Raw genomic sequence first — 20,366 nt, forward strand, 5'->3', positions numbered from 1 at the left:
CTTATGAATTAGAATTCATAAATTCTAATGTCTTCTTTAGTGTTCTTATTTTCATGGCAGTAGACTTATTTGTATAAGGCTAGTATGGCTTTGTCATTTTTATTAATATAACACAATTGGAATTGTTTGTAATACAAAAAAAGCTTTCACTCAAATGTTGTAGTTGAGACTGATGCCTCCAGAAGTAGAAATAACATCACTGTTTATGGAGTTAAGTTTGACCTGATGGTTATTTTGGAATCTCTTGGAGAAGAGGGCATCACCCAAAACTAGGGTGACTGCAAGTGAAGTGGGAGGGTGAAGCTTCCTAATTTCAAGAGGCTGCTAAACTCCCATCTTATGCTTTATAGAAAAACATGCCTCAGAGCAAACTATGAGGTATATGTCAGTTTCTTTTCAATAACTAATCTGGACAAAACAAACTAAAGCAGCTATGTTGTAGGATCAAGAATACTCTTATTCATTTGATATGACATTTGAACAAAAACATTTAAAAGGTGACCACAAAGAAATATGAAGGTAAAATCTGTTGGGAAATGCAACCCTGGCTCTTTTCAAGGACTCTCAGCTATTTTGCCTCTGTTCCTACATTGCTGAGAACGGACACCTCTTTATAAAATTCAGGAACTGGGATATATACAAACTGGGTCTTGGCTGAAAGAAATTTAGTTGTGAGTCTCTCCACTGTGAAGAAAGCATTTTTGTTATGACCTGGAGGACTTAACATTCTTCAGATTCAGGAAGCTTTTAGATGGGTTCTTTCTGTCTCTGGGCCATAGTCATCTATTTTTTAATACAATTTCATTAAAAATGTAATTGAATTGCAAGTTGGTAATTGCTGATCCTTTATCCATCCTTTTGAAACACACATAAGTCTTTTTGAAAGCTTCTTGCCAGTGTTAAGAAACAAAGAATATGTGTCTCAAGATCCTTGTCCCATTACTTAGAATTTTCATCTTCCTGGAGTTCCTGAGTCCAGTAGAAATATATCTTTTGGGGGGGACCTTTATAGCCAAAACAAAAAAGACATCCTATCAGAATTTTATGAAAAGTTTTGCTTTGCTTTTGGGTAAAGTCAATTAACAAGCAAAGATTCCCATGATTCCTTCTCTTCTAAAATCTCCCAGCCTTTGAATCAGGGGTGTTGTGTTCTGTTTCATTGCCCAATTGCATGGTCTTTCATAAAGTCTTACTTGTATTTTCAAATGTATTCAGTGTATGATTTACTTTAACACAACCACCCTGTAACTAGCTAATCATGTTGTCTTACTCAAAGCATCTATTCTTAATGATTTTTAATGTTTGAAATTTTTCCTTATCTCCCTAATTGTTTTTAAAAAGGTTTCGAATAGACTTGCCTCTCTTCTGGCTTGATGTTCACAGCAGGAGATAGCCTGACTTCCCAGATCCCCTTGTGGCCCAAAATGCCTGAAATCAACCTTTGCTCAGAATCCATGAAGACATACCAGTATGAAAGGGCACATTTCCACATCACACTAACCATCAACAGTGTACTCATTCCACATACGTTTTCTTTGCACCTTCAAGAAACAAGATCACAGAGATCATAAAAGATTCCTGGCATAAAACTCAGTGACTCTGGTGAACATGCAGGTCTCTGTTACATCAGCCACCCACAGGCCTACATTGGATGATCCTCTTTCAAGCCCTCTTTGACATGCAGCTCAGGGCAGACATCACCGTCTTCATTCTTTCTTTTCTTTGTTGTTTTTACAATTTCCATGTGACTGACTTTATAGAGCCTGCACCCAGAACCTGTGCAATGGGAAATTAATTCCTTCTCTGGTTCCATTTCCTTTGTTTTCCCTGTGACCTCTGGTGAATTTGTCTGAGACTTCAGGGGTATTTGTCCACAGGTGAATTGTGCATAAGCAGGGGAGAATAGGGAACAAAGTCATGGAGAAATGAGGTCTGCTCAGAGTCAGATGAGAAATTGTAAAGCTGGGAGTTGGGTGGGTGTTAGATGTTATATGGTTTCAAGGGTACATAGAGGTGCCATATAGGAGGTTTTATTTTGGAGGCTCAGAATGAAGCTGGATGATATGAGGGAGGGTCTGACCTACCTGTTGAGGGAGACACAAGTGCTCCTATAGTGAAGTAGGGGTGCCATTCTCCTATATTAGGATGAACACAACAACAAGACAGGGTTTGGAGAAAGATTAATGTTATGAAGACTCAAATTAGTTTCCTGACTTTGAGGTAATTGTGAAAACAAAATGTACAAGATCGCAGGGGTCATGAGAAAGAAAATAAAGAGGGGATGAAAACAAAATTACAGTTGATACTTTCAAAAATAATGGTATGGGGTAATGGGGAGCAATCTCTCAAAGGGTACAGAGTTTTTAATGAGTGATTAAAATATTTTACTACTAGATAGACGTGATGGATACTCAATATGGTGACTACAGTAAATGCCACTAAATTGTTCACTTTAAAATAATGAAATTTATTATGTAAATTTTACCTCATAGTGAAATTATGCTAAATTAAAAAGATTAGATTAAAAAGAGAATGCACTAGGTGCTATTATTTGTATAAAATTTCATGGGGGAGGAATATGGTGGTGAGGTAGGTGGGAGCCTAACCCATTATCTCAGGCAATCAGCTGGCACACCGAGCCCATCTTCTGAAGAACACAGTGAACAGCCAATGGAATCCCAGCATATATAGAGTTTGAAATCCAAAGATGACAGAGGACATTTAAAAACAGACAGTAAGAAGATCTTGCAGGTCATCAGGAAGGTCCTCAGGCCCTGTGACTGTGGCCATGGTTGCTGGGGTCCCTGGGCCCTGTGCCAGGTATGGGGGCTGTCATAGGAGCTTTGGAGGAGAGCTGGATCAATGCCAATAACTTTGCATAAACATGTAAACATATATGCACCCAACATAGGAGCACACAAATATATTACAAAAATCTTGGAGGACTCTAAGAAAGAAAGATATAGACAGCAACATACTTATACTAGGGAATCTGTAACTACCCACTGTCCACAATGGATTGACCTTCCAAACAAAGAATCAACAAGGATATTGTGACACTGAATGATGCAGTATATCAAATGGACTTAAAAGACAAATGCAGAACCTTGCATCCCAAAGAAGCAGAATGCACACTGAAAATTTTCAGAGATAGACCATGTGGTATGACACAAAAGAAGCCTCAATAAATTCAATAAAATTGAAATTGTATCGAGCATTTTCTCAGGACACAAGGGCCTGAAACTAGAAACCAACCTCAAGGAAAAATATCAAAGACACTCAAATTCATGGAGATTGAATAGCACACTAATAAACAATAAATGTGTGAGTAATGAGACAAGAAAGACATTAAATAGTTTATGGAAACAAGTGAAAATGAACACAAAACAGTCCAATACTAATGGGACATGCAAAGAAAGTCCTGAGAGGGAAGTTCATAGTGATACAGGGCTACCTAAAAAAGATAGAAACATTTCAAATAAACAACCTAATCCTTCATCTATAAAATCTGGAGGAACAATAGCAAGCAAAGCCTGGAGCAACCAGAAGGAAGGAAATAACCAATATTAGAGGAGAATTAAATGACACAGAGTCTAAGAGATCAATTCAAAGGGTCAATAAATCCAGGAGCTTGCTCTTTGAGAAGATAAACAAGATCAACCAGCCTATAATGAGACTCATCAGGAAAATACTAGAGAGGACCCAAATAAATAAAACCAGAACTGAAAGAAGAGAAATTACAATCAACTCCAGAGAGATCTGAGGGTTGCAAGAAACTAGTATGAACAACAATATCCCAAGAAATTTTAACACATGGGTGAAATACACAAATTTCTAGAAACATACAGTCTTCCAAAATGGAATCAAGAAGCAGCAGAAGGCCTGAACAGCTTGTGAAGTTGAAATAGTAATCAAAAAATTCCTCCCACACAAAAGTCCTACATTAAACAGATTCACAGGAGAATTATACAAAAAAAAAAAAAGGAAGAGCTAACCCCTACTTTTCTTGAACTATTCCAAAAATTACAAGATAAGGGAGGACTCCCAAAGTCTTTTTATGAGGCCAGCATCATCCTAATCCCCAAACAAGATATTGAAACACAAAGAAAGAAAAACACTGGCCAATATTGCTTGTGAACATAGTTGCTAAAATCCTATATAAAAATATTGGCAAACTGCAAGCAGCAATATAATAAAAGATCATATACCATGGTCAATTGGGATTCAGCTCAGGGATGCAAAGATGGTACACTATTTGCAAATCAGTAAACATAATATATAATCTAAACAGAAGGAAATCAACAACCACATGATCATATCAACAGAGGATGAGAAAGCATTTGTTAGAGTACAACACCCATTTACAATAAATAAAAAAAAAACACAAAGTAAAGTGGGGGTAGAGAAAGCACACCTCAACATAATGAAGACCACTTATAAGAAACCTATAGCCAACATCATAATTAATGTGCAAAAAGTAAAATCTTCCCTCCTAAGATCAGGAACAAGATAAGGGTGTCCACTTCCATCACTTCTATTCAATAAAGCACTGGAAGTTCTAGCTATAGCAATCAAACAAGAAAAAGAATTAAAAGATGGAGGCATAAGTAGATAAATTTGCCTCCTCACACAACCATATGAAGGACAACAAAAAATTTAAAAACAAAATTTTTCAGAAGTATCAGAAAATTGAATTGCATGGAAGTCTGACAAACAGGGAGTTAAAAAACAATCATTCAGACTGGTGCACTGAGACAAGTAAATATGGCCCAAGTGAAATAATTGATAAAAGCTCCAAAAATAGAACTAAGTGATGAAGAGAGAGCCAACATATCAGATGCAGAGTTCAAAACATTGTTAATCAGGATCCTCACAGAAATGGTTGAGTATGATCACAAAATGCAGGAGAAAGTGAAGACTATGTACATTGAAATACAGGAAAACTTACAGGAAGCCAACAGTGAAGGGAAGGAAACCAGGACTCAAATAAATGATATGGAGTAGAAGGAAGAAATAAACACTCAAACAGAACAGGTTGAAGAAACAAGAATCCAAAAAAAAAATGAGGGGAGGTTTAGGAATATCCAGGACAACTTTAAACATTCCAACATTCAGATGATAGGGGTGCCAGAAGGAGAAGAGGAAGAGCAAGAAATTGAAACTTATGTGAAAAAATAATGAAGGAGAACTTCCCCAATTTGGCAAAGGAATGAACTTCTGGGAAGTCCAGGAAGCTCAGTGCCCCAAAGTTGGGCCCAAGAAAGCACACACCAATGCACATCATAATTACCTTACCCAAGATCAGAGATAAGGAGAGACTCAAACGCAGCAAGGGAAACGGAGACAGTTACCTACAAAGGAATTCCCATAAGACTAGCAGCTGATTTCTCAAAAAAAAAAAAAAAAAAAAAGGTTACAGGCAAAAAAGGGCTAGGAAGAAGTATTGAAAGTCATGAAAGGCAAGGGCCTATATCCAAGATTCCTATCTCTGGCAAAGCTTTCATTTAGAATGGAAGGACAGATAAAGTGCTTCCCAGATAAGGTCAAGTTGAAGGAGTCCATCATCACTGAGTCCTTATTATAGGATATGTTAAAGGGAGTTATCTAAGAAAAAGAAGATAAAAAGTATGAACAGTAAAAGGACAACAAACTCACAACTATCAACAACTGAACCTAAAAAAAAAAAAAAAACTAAGCAAAGAACTAGAACAGGAATAGAATCACAGAAATGGAGTTTCTATGGAGCATTATGAGCAGTGAGGGGGAGTGGGGAGAATGGGGGAAAGGTACAGGGAATAAGTAGCATAAACTGTAGGTACAAAAGAGTCAGTGGGAGGATAAGAATAGCATAAGAAATGGAGAAGCCAAAGCAATTGTATACACAACCCATGGACATGAACTTAGGGTGGGTATTCTGGTGTGGGGGCAGTTGTGAATGGTGGAGTGGAATAAAGGGGAGGAAAGCATGGGACAACTGTAATAGCATAATCAATAAAATATACGTAAAAACAAAAAAAAAGACATTCAAGTTGGAAAGGAGGAAGTAAAACTGCCTATAATTAATTACTGCTTGGTCATTTCTATTGTGTTTTTACATGTCTCTAATTTCAATTAATAGTTGCTGAGCTTGTTGCTGCCTGAAAGACTCCAGTCCCATTTCTACTGTTGAGGAGTTGGGACCAGGAAGTGTCCCAGAGGGGTGCCCGCTAAGTTTCAATATCTTTCAAGTACTTTTATGTTCTACTTAATTTAGTTCTAAAACTATGGACAGCACAAATGCTCAGGAAAGGTCCTGCTGTGACTCCCACCAACAAATGAGTTTATAAGGGCCCCTGCAGTCATGGTGACTTTGTAGTATTGCTGTATTTTCTTAGTCAATAAGAAATATTGTGTATGGGTGTCCAGGAGACATTTTGATTGTTCGTTATTCATTCATTTGTGGATTGTATAAATATGGGATGAACTCATGCTTTAAATGTACCAGGCATTGTTTGAGGCACTGGGGATATAGTGGATGAAAGAGACAAATTGGAAATGATGGCTGATGTCCAAATATTTACTTGAGAAGTAATATTTAAAAGTTATTTCAGGATGCCTTAGGACTTTTAATTCCAGCCAAATTACTGACTTCTGTGTGCTCCTGCAGATTTTTTCTGAATATCTTTGAATTTTTAACACTCCTCACTATTTCTTATGCTGCACATTAAATTCCTTAGAAAAATCTTTGACTCAGTGCTCAGATAAATCTCAAAACTGGCACTTTTTGTTCACACTTCTCCAACCATCCTCACCTGTCACCTGGATGATACACTTGTTTTCCTACCAAACGCCCTGCTTGCAACCCAGCAGCCTCACAAATCCTGCCTGATGTAGAGGCCAAAAATAATAATACTCTTCCTCCCACCTTCTAAATTTTTTTGGCTGGGCTAATCATCAAATTAACAGATTAGCAGAAGGAAATAAAGTTTTTAATACATGATCATGGAGAATTCACATAAGCATAAAAGTTACAATGACTGTTAGGAGTTTTTATAGTTTCACTACAAAACATGTGAGGAAAGATAAAAGGAAATTGGCACCTTTTGTTTCAGAAGTCAGAATGAGTGCTTTATAGGTACTTGAGAAGAGCAGATCCTACTTGACAAGAGAATTTTCCTGGGCAGCTCAGAATCAGTGGGAATCTGTGGGTATCTAGCCAACAGGTGACTTTCTGAAGCCCCTTTTATTTGCCATATGTAATAAAATTAATCTTAGTGAACTTCTCAATTTCTCTCCTGAAGAACATTTTCTATCTGAATCTCTTGATAGGAATGTGGAGAGCGTCAACAGTTTTTCTGAGTTTTGTTTCTTATTAAACAGCTTAAAATGAATATTCTAAAACTAAAATTTCAGTGTGGTAAAACATTGTTTTCCTTCAATAAACACAGATTAGTCCCATCTTTTTTTTTTCTTTCAACCCTCCAGTGGCTCCCCAGTTCACTCAGAGTAAAGCCAAAATTCTGGCTGATGACTTCTTTATTTCTGACTTCATCTACTCTCATCCTCTGATCTCTCTGCTCCAGTAACTTCACATCCTCAGTACTGAGCCAACACATTTCAACTGAACAAAGAAAATCACCCCAAGTATGCCTTTTATCATTCTAACATACTATCACACATTATTATTGTTACTGTTTTTTGGATTATTGTGACTCTCCCACTTGTGTGTGAGGTCTATGAGGACTAAGATTTTGTCTGTTGTATTTCTAGTGATTAGAAGTGTGTCAGGGAGATAGTGAGTAGATGGACAGTATTTTTTTGATAAACTAGTAAAAATTTACAAATATGATTATGGTTAAAAGGTAAAGTATAGAACATTATGACCTCACATAAATGGAACTCTGACTTAGATGAAGACCAGTTAAAATTATCTGAAGGAGAAACATCTGATAGACAATGAGCCCAGGCAAACATAGAGCTTATGAGGGGCCAGGAATGAGAAGTCTAAGCAGGAAACACAGCATGTGTAAAGGCCAGGAGGTAGGAAGTTTGAGTGAAATGAATTTTGCTGACTAATTTTGGTGATTCAGTGAGCTAATATGCCTGAGGTACCCAGTACACAGTCAGTGGTAAAAATGGCCAGTGTTCTCATTATTGCATTCCTCTGGATACCCATCCCATGCCTACCCACTAGGAAACAGCATTATTAAGAAAACACTAGGTTTCCAACCTGACCACACAAGCAATTCAACATTAAGCATGGGTTGCAGTTTGACTAATGTATATGTTACAGACAATAAACCACACATATGTAAATTTTCCAACATGATGAGTGTTGCCATGTATACATACACCATGTGTATCCATTTCACCCAAAAGTTTCTCCCATGCTGTTGTAATCCCTTCCTCTGCTTTCTACCCAACCCGCAGAGTTTGCAGGCAATTACTTGTTTCCTTTCTCAATATGTAAGTTGGCATATTCTGGATGTATTTATTTATCTACTTATATATACTTATTTATTTATTTAGCTGTTGGTCAAGTACATTTGTCTCCATTTTCTCCCACCACACCCCCCACCCTACCCACCTGTGTCTTCCACACTGGAACCTATACCTTTTGGCTTTGGCCATGTGTCCTTTATATGTGTTCCTTGATGGTCCTTCCCCTATTTTCTCCCATTATCCCTCTCCACCCTCCTTTCTGGTTACTGCCAGTTTGTTCTTTATTTCAATGTCTCTGGTTATATTTTGCTTACTTGTTTATTTTGTTCATTAGGTTCCACTTATAGGTGAGGTCATATGGTATTTGTATTCCACTACCTGGCTTATTTCACTTAGCATAATGCTCTCCAGTTGCATCCATGCTGCCATGAAGGATAGGAGCTCCTCCTTGCTCTTTGAGGTGTAGTATTCCATTGTGTAAATGTACCATAGTTTTTTGATCCATTCTATTACTGAAGGGCACTTGGCTATTGTAAATTGCTCTGCTATGAACATTGCGGTACATAGGTTTTTGGAATTGGTGTTTCAAGATTCTTAGGACATAATCTTGGATTATAATTACCATTACAATGGCAAGGGACATAGAGAAATTACCATTATAATGGTAATTATAATTCAGGATTACCAATGCTGGGGCAAAAGCAGTTCAATTTTTAGTTTTCTGAGGAAGTCCATACTGTTTTCCATAGTGGCTATACCAGTCTGCATTCCCACCAACAGCTCATTTGGGTTCTCTCTTCTCCACAACCCTGCCAGCACTTGATTTTTGTTAATTTGTTCAGGATGACCATTCCGACCAGTATCAAGTGGTAGCAAATTGAGGTTGTAATTTGTATCTCTTTGATGGCTAGTGATGCTGACCATCTTTCTATATGTCTTAGGGTCTTCTGTATGTTCTCCTTGGAGAAGTGTCTGTTCAGGTCCTTTGTCTGTTTTTTTTTTTAATTGGACTGTCTTCCCAGTGTGGAGTCGTGTGAGTTCTTTATATATGTTGAAGATCAAGGCCTTGTCTGAGGTATCATTGGCAAACATATTTTTCCATTCAGGTGGTTCCCTTTTAATTTTGCTGATGTTTTCTTTAGCTATTTAGAAGCTTTTTATTTTGATAAATTCCCTTTTGTTTATTCTTTTCTCTATGTCCACTGCTCTAGGAGATATACCAGTTAAAATATTGCTGTGTGGAGTAAATGAAATTTCCCTGCCTTTGTTCTCCTTTAGGACTTTTATGGTGTTGTGACTTATATTTAAGTCTTTTGTCCATCTTGAGTTTATTTTTGTATGGTGTAAGTTTGTGGTTGAGTTTCATATTTTTGCATGTAGCTGTCCAGACCTCTTAACACCATTTCTTGAAGAGGATAGCTTTAAAGATTTCCCACTAAGATCAGGAACAAGGCAAGGGTGTCTTCTCTCACCACTTCACTTCAAAATAGTATTGGAAGTTCTAGCAACAGCAATCAGACAAAAAAAAAATTGAAGACACCTGAATTGGAAAATCAGAAGTAGTCCTGTCATTGCTTGAAGTTGTCATGATAGTGTACATAGAAAACCCTATAGACTCCACCAAAAAACCCACTTAACCTAATAAGTAAATTTGGCAAAACTGTGGGATACCAAGTCAATATTCACAAGATGAAGGGTCATCAAGGAACATGTATAAAGGTTCCAAGGACAAAAGCAAAGGGCAGTAGTATTGAGGTGTGAGATGGAGGTGGGTGGGCTGGGGGTAAGTATTGGTGGGAAAATGGAGACAACTGTTCTTGTACAACAATTATAGAAAAATTGAAGGCACTTTTGTACACAAACAGTGAAATATCAGAGACAATAATCAGGAAAAAAATCCCATTTACTATAGCAACAATACATAGAAAAATTGTACAACAATAATAGAAAATTGAAGGCACTTTTGTACACCAACAGTGAAATATCAGAGACAATAATCAGGAAAAATATCCCATTTGCTATAGTAACAATAAAATTAAGTACCTAGGAATAAACCAAACCAAAGATCTAAAAGACCTGTACTTAGAAAACTATACAGCACTGAAGAAAGAAATTAAGAAACACACAAATAAATGTAAGCTTATACAATGTTCATGAACTGAAAGAATGAACATCATGAAAATGTCCATAATGCCCAAAGAAATTTATAGATTCAATCCAATCCTTATTAAAGTACCAATGACATATTTCACAGGTATAGAACAAATATTTCAAAAATTTATATGGAACTATAAACAACCCTGAATAGCCTCCACAATTTTGAGAAAGAAGAACAATGTAGGAGGATTACAACACATGATATCAAACTATATTGCAAGGTCACTGTAATCAAAATGGTCTGGTACTGGCAGAAGAACACACACACAGATCAGTGGAAGACAATAGAGAACCCAGAAATAAACCCATGTTTCTATGGTCAATTAATATTTGAGATAGGGGCAGGACCATAAAATCTTTATTGTTTTCCCAAACTCTGTTTCTCACCCCTCACACTCATCCAACTCTGTGAGAATGGCACCCCCACTTCACTGCATCATCTCTAGTTGCTCCTCCATCAACAGGTACTGAGTGCCTCATTCATATTTTTCAGCCACACCTTCATCCCTAAAACAGCTCTTTTTTACAGCAACCATTGATCCCCTAGAAGCTATATGATGCCTACATCCCCTAAGCCCTTCAAGCTTTACAATTCCTAATCCTGACTCTGAGCAGACCCCATCCATCTACAGCACAGAATTTTACCCACCTCTGCTTATCCACAATCCACCTCTGGCTGCATCTCCAAGGAGTTCAGCCAAATACCCTATAGACCATGAGAAACAGGATAGAAACACTGAAAAAAAAGTGGACTTATTTCCAATATCCCAGGTTCTGATTGTGAACTATCTAAGAACAGGCATGTGAGTTTGTGAAAACAACAAAAAAGAGTGAGGACACTAATGTCTGACCTAAACTGCAAGTGAGAGAGAGGGTTCAAAACAGGGTCATCCACTGCAGACCTGTGCATAGCTGATGTGACCCAGACATGAATGTTTACTAGAGTTGCTGAGTTTCATGACAGAATATTGTTTATTCTGTGATTTTGTTCTTTAAAGGTGAAGTGAACATGAATGTAAAATGAGATCAATCTTGATGGCTGGTCCACTATGGAGGTAATCCTTTTCAAGCCTGCATATCTTCTCAGATTCTCGCACAAAGACCTTTTCTAGGAAACCTATGGTTCCAGAAAGATTTGTGCAGTCAGGTCATCTCCTGCTGTGGCTGGCAAGTCAGAAGACAAGGAGGAAAATGGGAAAATGTTTATTTGGAGGATTATAGCAAGATAAAAAAAAAGAACTTGGGAGGTTTGAAAATATAGTAAGGATTGGCTCTGTGAGCAAGATGACAGCATTAGCCAATTGCAGGAAGGTGTTGCTAAAGTAAAACAGCTGTAGGACAAGTTTGAAAATGTGAGAAATGCTTTATTCAAGACCATGCAATATGGCAGCGAGAGTGAACTCAAAATTTCTGAAACAGAAGGCTGGAAAGAATTTAAGAAGAGGAGGAAGCATAGACATCTGTGTTTGTTAATTGTCTTTACACAAAAGAAAAGTAAAGCTTCTCATGAAGTCCTGACACAATGTCACTTTACATCTTGATTATGAATGTCCTCATCCAAGTTAGGCTTCTACCATTTTCTCTAGACTGGGACACAGGGAATCCAAGAGAATAAATTTCAAAGGAATGAGCCTAAACCTTCTAGACAGATATTTTCTGAGTCAGTACACTGGTGAGAAACTTATGGGGGTACATATGCGTATTTTTAAAGGGCAGAGAAAGAGTCTGAAATTACAAATTACAATTATATTTTTAAATCAAATGCTCTACAAAAAGGAAGCGAGAGGCCTGTAGTCAGAAAGAACATGTCTAATGGGTATTGAGTATGATGGAACATTAATGTCTCTGGGTCTTAATAAAACTGCTTTTCAAATGCTGGAGTAAAATACAACTAAATCTTCTTCAGCTGACACCTAGTTTGCATTTCCATCAATTCCTGCAATTCATGAAGAGTTGCAAATTGCCGGCCATTTATAATCATCTGTAAAATATGTGAGAGTCCATGAACACAGCCAAGTTCTGATCTTCCAGAAAGCTGTGCTTCTAGAGCTTTTCATAGAGAAACATTACATTGCTTTCTATAGTGACTTTCCCTTTGATCAAATGTCATCTCCAAGAAAGAGTATTTTTGATCCTACAACATGGCTAGTGACACACAATTTGCCCTGATTTGCTGCTTAACTGCACAGAAAGTGATATTCATCATCTACTTTGCTCTATTAAGGTTTATTTTCATGCAAAATCAGGTGGAAATTTAACAGTCTCTTGAGGTTAGCAAGATGTACCATTGTTACAGAACAAACAAGGGGGGCCTGGGATGATATACTATTACTGAAAGAAGCCCCCAGGTCTGTTATGTCTGCTGCCAGAGGAAAGACGTCTCTCAATGCCAGAGATTTGTGAAAAGGAAAGGAAACATTTATTTAATGCTATACAAACTTAAAGTAGGGACCTAATGTCTTCACCAAAAATCCTAAAGTCCCTTAAAGCACCCACAAACAGACACAGGCCTTCCTTCCTTCCCCCTTTGCCCAGTCCAGAGTACCGTATCTCCTAAAGCTGCGGGGGTCCCTACTCTGGCAAAGGCACGTGGTCCTCTCTCCCCAGACCACGGGAGTTCCCACTCTGCCAGAGCCACGTGGTTCTCTCCCTCAGGGCCACGAGAGTCTTCACTCTGCTAAAGCTGTGTGGTTCTCTCTTGCAGGGCAGCACATGGTTCTCCCCCTCTCAAATGGCTGCCCCGTCTCGGTTTAAATCCCAGCGCCAATCTTCCTCTGAAGCCCCATTTCTGGCTCCTCTCACAATTGGCTACAGCTGCCAGATTCTGGGCAGGTGTGGCCCTGTGGTGTGGAGCCAATTATCTCCTGGCTCTTCTGGATCTTATTACAGATCCCTATTCGAGGCTCCCCTCTTGGCTGCACCCTATTACACCATCACACCTTTCCTGTAGTCCCTCTAGCTTTGGGGAATTACCTCTTCTCTAAGAGATACCAAAATACCAATCAGGTAAATCTTAACTCCATAATGGGTGAGGTCATTTCTAAATCTGTGGGCATCCATTTTAACTAAGACATTTGAACAGAAACCTTGGTTGTATTAACAAAGTTTACAATGATATCCTATTAACCAAAAGGACAAGCATCATGGTGAACTCATGCAAACAAGTCTGTTGCTGTGAAAAGAAAAACACTCAAAAAGACTAGAATATTTGGTGGGAAAATCAAATACTGAAACAAAGATCAGTGTTGCTACCCACACGGGTGTCCTTTAGTCCATTCCCATTGTTTAAAACTGTGTCCAGGTGCCCTCTACACATCCTCCTGTGAGAGGGTCAAGGTTCAGATTCCTGAGAGCTTATCATGTGCTCCTATGAGTCATCTCAAGGCCACTGCTCATCCTCGGAGGAACACGGTGTCACGTCCACTCTGAAGATCTAACTGATACCAACCAGAAGTGGAATAAGGTGTGGAATGACTTTAAATCACCAATAATGACACTGTCAGCTAAGAATTTTGAGTATTTATTGACTCAGTGAAAGTCTTTTAAGGACTTTTCACCTCAACAGCCTCATGATTTTTTTTTTGTTTTGTTTTCATGGCCTTTATCATGTCAGACATGCAGCAATTTTAAGTGTGGTGTCTCTTGCTACTTAACCATAGATATCAGAAATGAGGTCCATTATTGGCCATGATTCTTACACATTGACAAGCCTGGAATTACTCACATTTTACAGAGAGTGAGACTGAAGGGAATGTACTTACTTCTAGCATGCAATTATTAACAGCTGAGTGAATTGCCTTTTTAAAAAATAAGCAGACATTCTGCACAGGCTTCTAGTGGTTGTAGAAACACAAAGGTGATCCAGAGAGCCACTGGCCTTGTGGAGCTGATATCGTAGTAATGACAGAAAGGTAGTGAAGAAGTAAACAAGCAGTACTTCAAATGGCAATTAGTCCTCTACAGGATAGTCAAGTGGGGTGAAGTGGAGAGAGAGCAGACGGGTTTAGGTTTACCTAGTAATGTAAGATGGTCAGGGAAACCTCCATGATACTATGACATCTGAGTGAGACCTAGAGGAGAGTGGAAGGGAACATGGAAATGTCTAAAGAAAGAATGTTTAAGGGAGAATGAACAGCCTGTGCAGTGGACTTGGGACAGCAGGTTCACTGCCATATTCAAAGGTCAGAAAGCCATTGTGGCCAGAATAAATGAAATGAGAAGAGTGACATGAGAAGTATAGCCAGGAACTCAATTTTTTTTAGGCAAGTGCTCTCAAAGGGTGATTTGCATGAAGCTAAAGAGCCTGGGACAGAAAGTAGGACAACCACATGACTAAGTGACCTGTTTAATTTTTTCAGCTGACACATCCTTCATTGCCAGACTTTCTGAACAAGAGCCCAGAGTTCCATGACTATCTGGTAAAAACTCCCTCTTCTGTGCAGACCAGAACTTTGAACAGAACTATTGTGGGACTTTATATACATTAGTGACAACTTTGGATTTTTATGTAATTGAGATAAGAGTAACATGAGGATTTTGAGAAGAAAAGCAATGAACTGAATAGGGTTTTTTTTTTTTATGTATGTTCAAGTACAGTTGTCTCCATTTTCCCCCATCACTTCCCCCAACCCCACCCATCCCCACCTCCCACCCTCCATCCTACCTCTCTTTGGCTTCCATGTGTCCTTTATATATGTTCCTTGATGACACTTTCCCTTTCTCTCCCCATTATCCCCCCCATCCCCTCTGGTTACTGTCTGTTTTCTTTATTTCAATGTCTCTGGTTATGTTTTGCTTGCTTGTTTGTTTTGTTGGTTAGGTTCCACTTATAGGTGAAATCATATGGTATTTGTCTTTAATGACCTAGCCTGGCTTTTTGGAAAACAGTATGGAATTTCTTCAGAAAACTAAAAATGGAACTTCCTTTTGAACCAGCAATTCCACTGCTGGAATTATGCCCCAAGGATCCTGAAACACCAATAGAAAAGAACCTATGCACACCAATGTTCATAGCAGCACAATTTACAATAGTCAAGTGCTGGAAGCAACCTAAGTGCCCAGCAGTCAATGAGTGGATCAAAAAAAACTGGTATATTTATACCATGAAATACTATGCAGCAGAAAGAAAGAAGGAACTCCTACTCTTTGTCATAGCATGGATAGATCTGGAAAGCATTATGCTAAGTGAGTAGGGTTTTTCTATTTTTTTTAATTTTTTATTGTTTTTCAGTTAAAGTTGTCACATTTCCCCTCCATTACTCTTCCCTGCTCGACCCACCTCCCATCTCTCACATTCCATCCTCTCTCCCATTGTTTTTGCCCATGGGTCCTTTATACCTGTTCCTTGACTTGCCCCTTCCCCCTTTTCCTCTGTTTTAAAAGTATTCATTTCCAAGGATTCAGTAGGTGCTTTCTGGGAGATTGATATCAGTGGGGTCAACAAGGCTGCAGAAAGGCCAGTTAGGAAAATGTAACAATAACACCACAAAGGAGTGAAGGTGGCTTGGCCTGGAGCAATTTGTTTCTATCTACACTTCTTAGACTGACTGCACGTGTGCTGATGGTTTAGAGATTACTGTAAGGCCAATAGAGACATCAAGGATGAGGGTCAGATTTCTGAACAGAACATAAAAAGGATAAAATTGTCTTTGGCTGAGAAGAAAAAGACTCTTGGAAAGTTAGGTTAAACGATAGGAGAATTAAAATCTTTGGTGGTGCAGGTGTTTCATTAGAGGTGCCCTGATGGCATCTAGGTTAAATGCCCCAGATTAGCTTAACTCATACTCTTTTGAACTTCTTAGAAAACATACAATATAAATAAGAAGCTGACACAGAAGTTTTTGGAAGCTTTGAAAACAGATTTAATGTAAGAGTTGTGAAAAAGGAAAGTGGTTTTGAGATGTGAATTATGCCCCTCCTAACACTCAAGGGCACAGGGACTATAGAGGAGATGTGGCCAGCGGGCAATTCAGTGTGCATATTTCCCAGGGAGTAGTGACAAGTTCTTTGTGAGGCAGATCTCCAGTCCTGTATGGAGATTATTCTGGAAGTTCCATCTCCCGTCTGCTTCCAATATATAAGTAAAAAATAAAAATTATGTTACATATATAATTTTATTTAATATGTAAATAAGCAATTCTCTTCTGGAAATAATTAGAATTGATTTATAAAAATTATTCTTCTTAATTGGCTTGCATAAATTAAGACAGGTAACAAAAGCTGACACAATTCCTAGTGTTTTAATTACCAACAATTTTCATGAATAAAACAGTGCTGCTTTTGTCACAAGTATTAATAACACATCTAAAGGAGTTGTCAATGACATACACAAAATTGATATGTTGATATATGATTGAAATATTTTATGTCTCTAATGAGAATAATTGTAGCTATAATAATTACATGATCCTGATATCAAAAACTAACAAACAAAAAACAAATAACACATCAGTGTCCATCTATGCCATTCAGTCCAAGATCGAAGAAGTCTGATTTTTCTCAAATTTTAATCAGTGTGTAAGGCTCAGAGAGGGCATATACTTTTTGATGTGAGCACCTACAATCTTAAGTAGATTTTGACTCCCACTTAATTTGAATTATTAAATCATTGTTTTGTGTTTAATATTAACACACTGTGAGCAAAGCCAGTTCCTAACTTCTTCAGTTAAATGTTTTTTCTTGTATTTGTGACAATGCTGGACATTGCCATGTTAATCCCTGTATGTTGGTGTGTTCTGTTCAAAGTGAACAGAGGAAGGTTCTGGGTTTTCTAGGCCACACAGAAAGCATCTTCCCCAAACCTTGAGAGCTCCCTGGATACAACCAGAGTCTTCTCCACATTATGTTCTTTGAGGCTACTTATTAACTTTCTCACTATTATGCATTATATAATATAAGGTCTTCTTTCTTGAAAGATGAGGAGTCAACTGCTTTTTATTCCATCACCAACTCACACAGATGAGCACATACTCACAAACTTTCCATCCTGTATTTCCAGTATTATTCTAAAGAACATTATTTAGTGTAGACTTTATTGTATCTATATAATGCTATTAATATTTGAGCTAACTAACAAAGATTTCTTTAATTTGAATCTTTGAAATACATCAGAGATGCATTTACCTTCTGTGAACTGTAGAGGTGAACGTGAAATGGTTCTGATTATTAGACACTTTTACTGACACAAGTCGTGTAGATAAAGCCCAAACTCCACCAATCTCATCACAGCCCCTCCTGGTTACTTTGCATTGGTGCTGCCCTCTGGCAAACACATTATAAATGGAAGCTCCCAAAAGGGTCAAACTATTTTTTTCAACCCAGGGTCACTCCTAGGAGCCAAACCAGAAAAAAAAATCAGTGTAAAGTGAATGTAAGGCTCTTCATTGAAAAGTCAATAAACTTTTCAGGATGGTGAAGTCAAAGTATTAAATCTATTAGCAGCTCTTCTTAGTGACTGCACAGATTCTGAACCCATGAAGTCTACCCTCCCCAGAATGGTAAAGGAATGTGTTCATCCTCCAAGACAATTTCTCATCAAACTCAAGTCATAAAAGCTCTACAGACTTACTACTAGTGTCATCCTTAATGGTTTGAACTACAAGCTTTCCCACTAAAAATGATCAAAGGCACAGGTTTTCAAAATGTCTTAGTAGACACATGGTCTTTGAAGGGTGGAAGCTGATGCCTGCTAATGTTGGTGTTCTAAGACAATATCATTAGTGATAATGGTGACACCAGGGAAAGATCAGCTGTAATTGATTGGCAGTTTAAGTAAAGCATGAGCTAGCTATAGCAACATCCACGTTTGTGACCATTTGTATCTGCCACATCTATGAGGTTTTTTGGCTCCAATAGTCTGGGGTATGCTGGATGTACCCTCCAGAGTAAAGGACAAGTTGTTGTGTTTATATCTCTATCTAATCAATGTTAGAAGAATAAAAGGGGCTTTATGAAGTTCTTGTGAGACCTGTTAAGAGAATTACATGCAGACTTGTAGGCTTTGGGGCAAGGCCATGCCTTGTACAGCAATACTACAATAGCTCCTGCACCAGATCAGATTTAATCCTCAGAGGAGTGAGAGTGTCTAAATGTGAGCTGTAATGTGGACAAGGTAGCCAGAATTCCTTCCAGTAATTTGTACTCACCAACATAAAGTCATGTGGGAAGAGCAGCATCCATCACAAATGGAAGTGATAGATCTGGATAAGACAAGGATAGGTGGCCAATACCATTGGCACCTACTGTTTCAGCACTGTCAGCTGTCACATAGCTCTCACCAAGGAATCACAGAAACTCACTGTCATTAGTCAACAAAGACTACATTGGTATTATTACCAAAGTTTCCAAATATATCTTTTTAACAAAAAGAACAGAAATGTAATGAACTCATGCAAATAACTTTATTGACATATAAGCAAGCATACTCCAGAGAATTTAGAAATCTTTTGAAAGACATCAAAAGATGTCTTCCACATCTTTTGGAAGACAAAGAGCAGTGATGCTATTCACATGGGTGTCCTTATGTCTATTCCCTTTGTCTACAACACTGTCCTGGTGCCTCCACGTGTTTGCATGGAGAAGAGACACTGTTCAGATTCTCTACACACTTCATTGGTTCTCTACACACTGATCCCATTGGTTATCATGTGACCACTGTTCATCGTCTGAGGGACACAGTGTCAGCTACACTATGGACATGGTACACATGAGACCGAACCAAGGTGGGGTTTGGTCTGAAATGTGACTTTAAGTCAAGAATAAGGACAATGTTAGCTTAGATTTTTGACTGTTTACTGACTCAATGAAAAATTTTAAGGACAGTTCACCTTCAGAACAAATCTATTATAGTAATGCAAAAAAACCCACCGAACTTTATTTTGAGTTTCACATAAAGGGGGAAGGAGAGTCACTCAAATTTTACATTCAGTTCAAGGGGCACACTTGCAGCAGAACCAACAGGGTTAAAGACTTCACACTGGTAATTCCCAGCATCTTCCCTCTTGATGGGGTCTATGGTGAGTATTTGATTCTCCTTGGACAGCTTCATTCGGTCTGTGAGCTGCAGTGTTGTTCCATTGAACAACCAGTGGATGAAGATCACACTTGTGTAGCAGGTCATGACCACAGCATCCTTATTCTCTGTGACTGTGGTGTTGTTGGCTAGGAGGGTGGGTGCTCTCACACGCCCTGTGAAGAAACAGAGAATGCAAGTCACTGAGAATGGACTTAAGACATGGAGCCATGCTGCTTACTCAGAGATCTCAGTCACTCACCGTCCTTAGTGACTTATGTGAAGGTCAACAGAGTAAGATTTTTTTAATAAAATTAGTCACTTCTTTTAAAGATTTTATTTATTTAGTTTTAGAGAAGGAAGAGAGGGAGAGAGAGAGAGAGAGAGAGAGAGAGAGAGAGAGAGAGAGAGAGAGAGAAACATCAATGTGTGGTTGGTGGGAGCCATGGCCTGCAACCCAGGCATGTGCCCTGACTGGGAATCGAACTTGTGACACTTTGATTTGCAGCCCACTCTCAATCCACTGAGCTCTGCCAACCAGGGCTTCAGAGTAAGATTTTAACATTTGCAGAAGGATAATTGTATGTATTCAGGTGACAATATGTAAGGAGAGAGCTGCACCTCCTTGCTGACCCCATATAACTTTCAGGTGATTCCATAACTGTACCTGCAGACATCTGTGTCGTAGCAGCACACAGAACCCGTTCCCAGCCCATGTATCCTATAACCTCATCATCAGGAACAATTTTTCTCTCATGAGCTTTTCTTCATCTTTTTC

The 20,366-nt window shown here is 38.4% G+C and overlaps 1 long non-coding RNA gene across 1 annotated transcript; it reads right to left on the reverse strand.

Annotated features, from left to right (window-relative positions):
* Positions 1–1,645: 1,645 nt before the first annotated feature.
* LOC118497526 lies at positions 1,646–19,757 on the reverse strand. Its single transcript, XR_004900045.1, has 3 exons — positions 19,681–19,757; positions 13,240–13,245; positions 1,646–1,659 (listed from the first exon to the last, which is right to left on the reverse strand). It is a non-coding gene; the product is annotated as an uncharacterized LOC118497526 (long non-coding RNA).
* Between the last annotated feature and the right edge of the window lie 609 nt (positions 19,758–20,366).

The sequence above is a fragment of the Phyllostomus discolor genome, chromosome 12, assembly GCF_004126475.2.
Source record: "Phyllostomus discolor isolate MPI-MPIP mPhyDis1 chromosome 12, mPhyDis1.pri.v3, whole genome shotgun sequence".
Lineage (NCBI taxonomy): Eukaryota > Metazoa > Chordata > Mammalia > Chiroptera > Phyllostomidae > Phyllostomus > Phyllostomus discolor.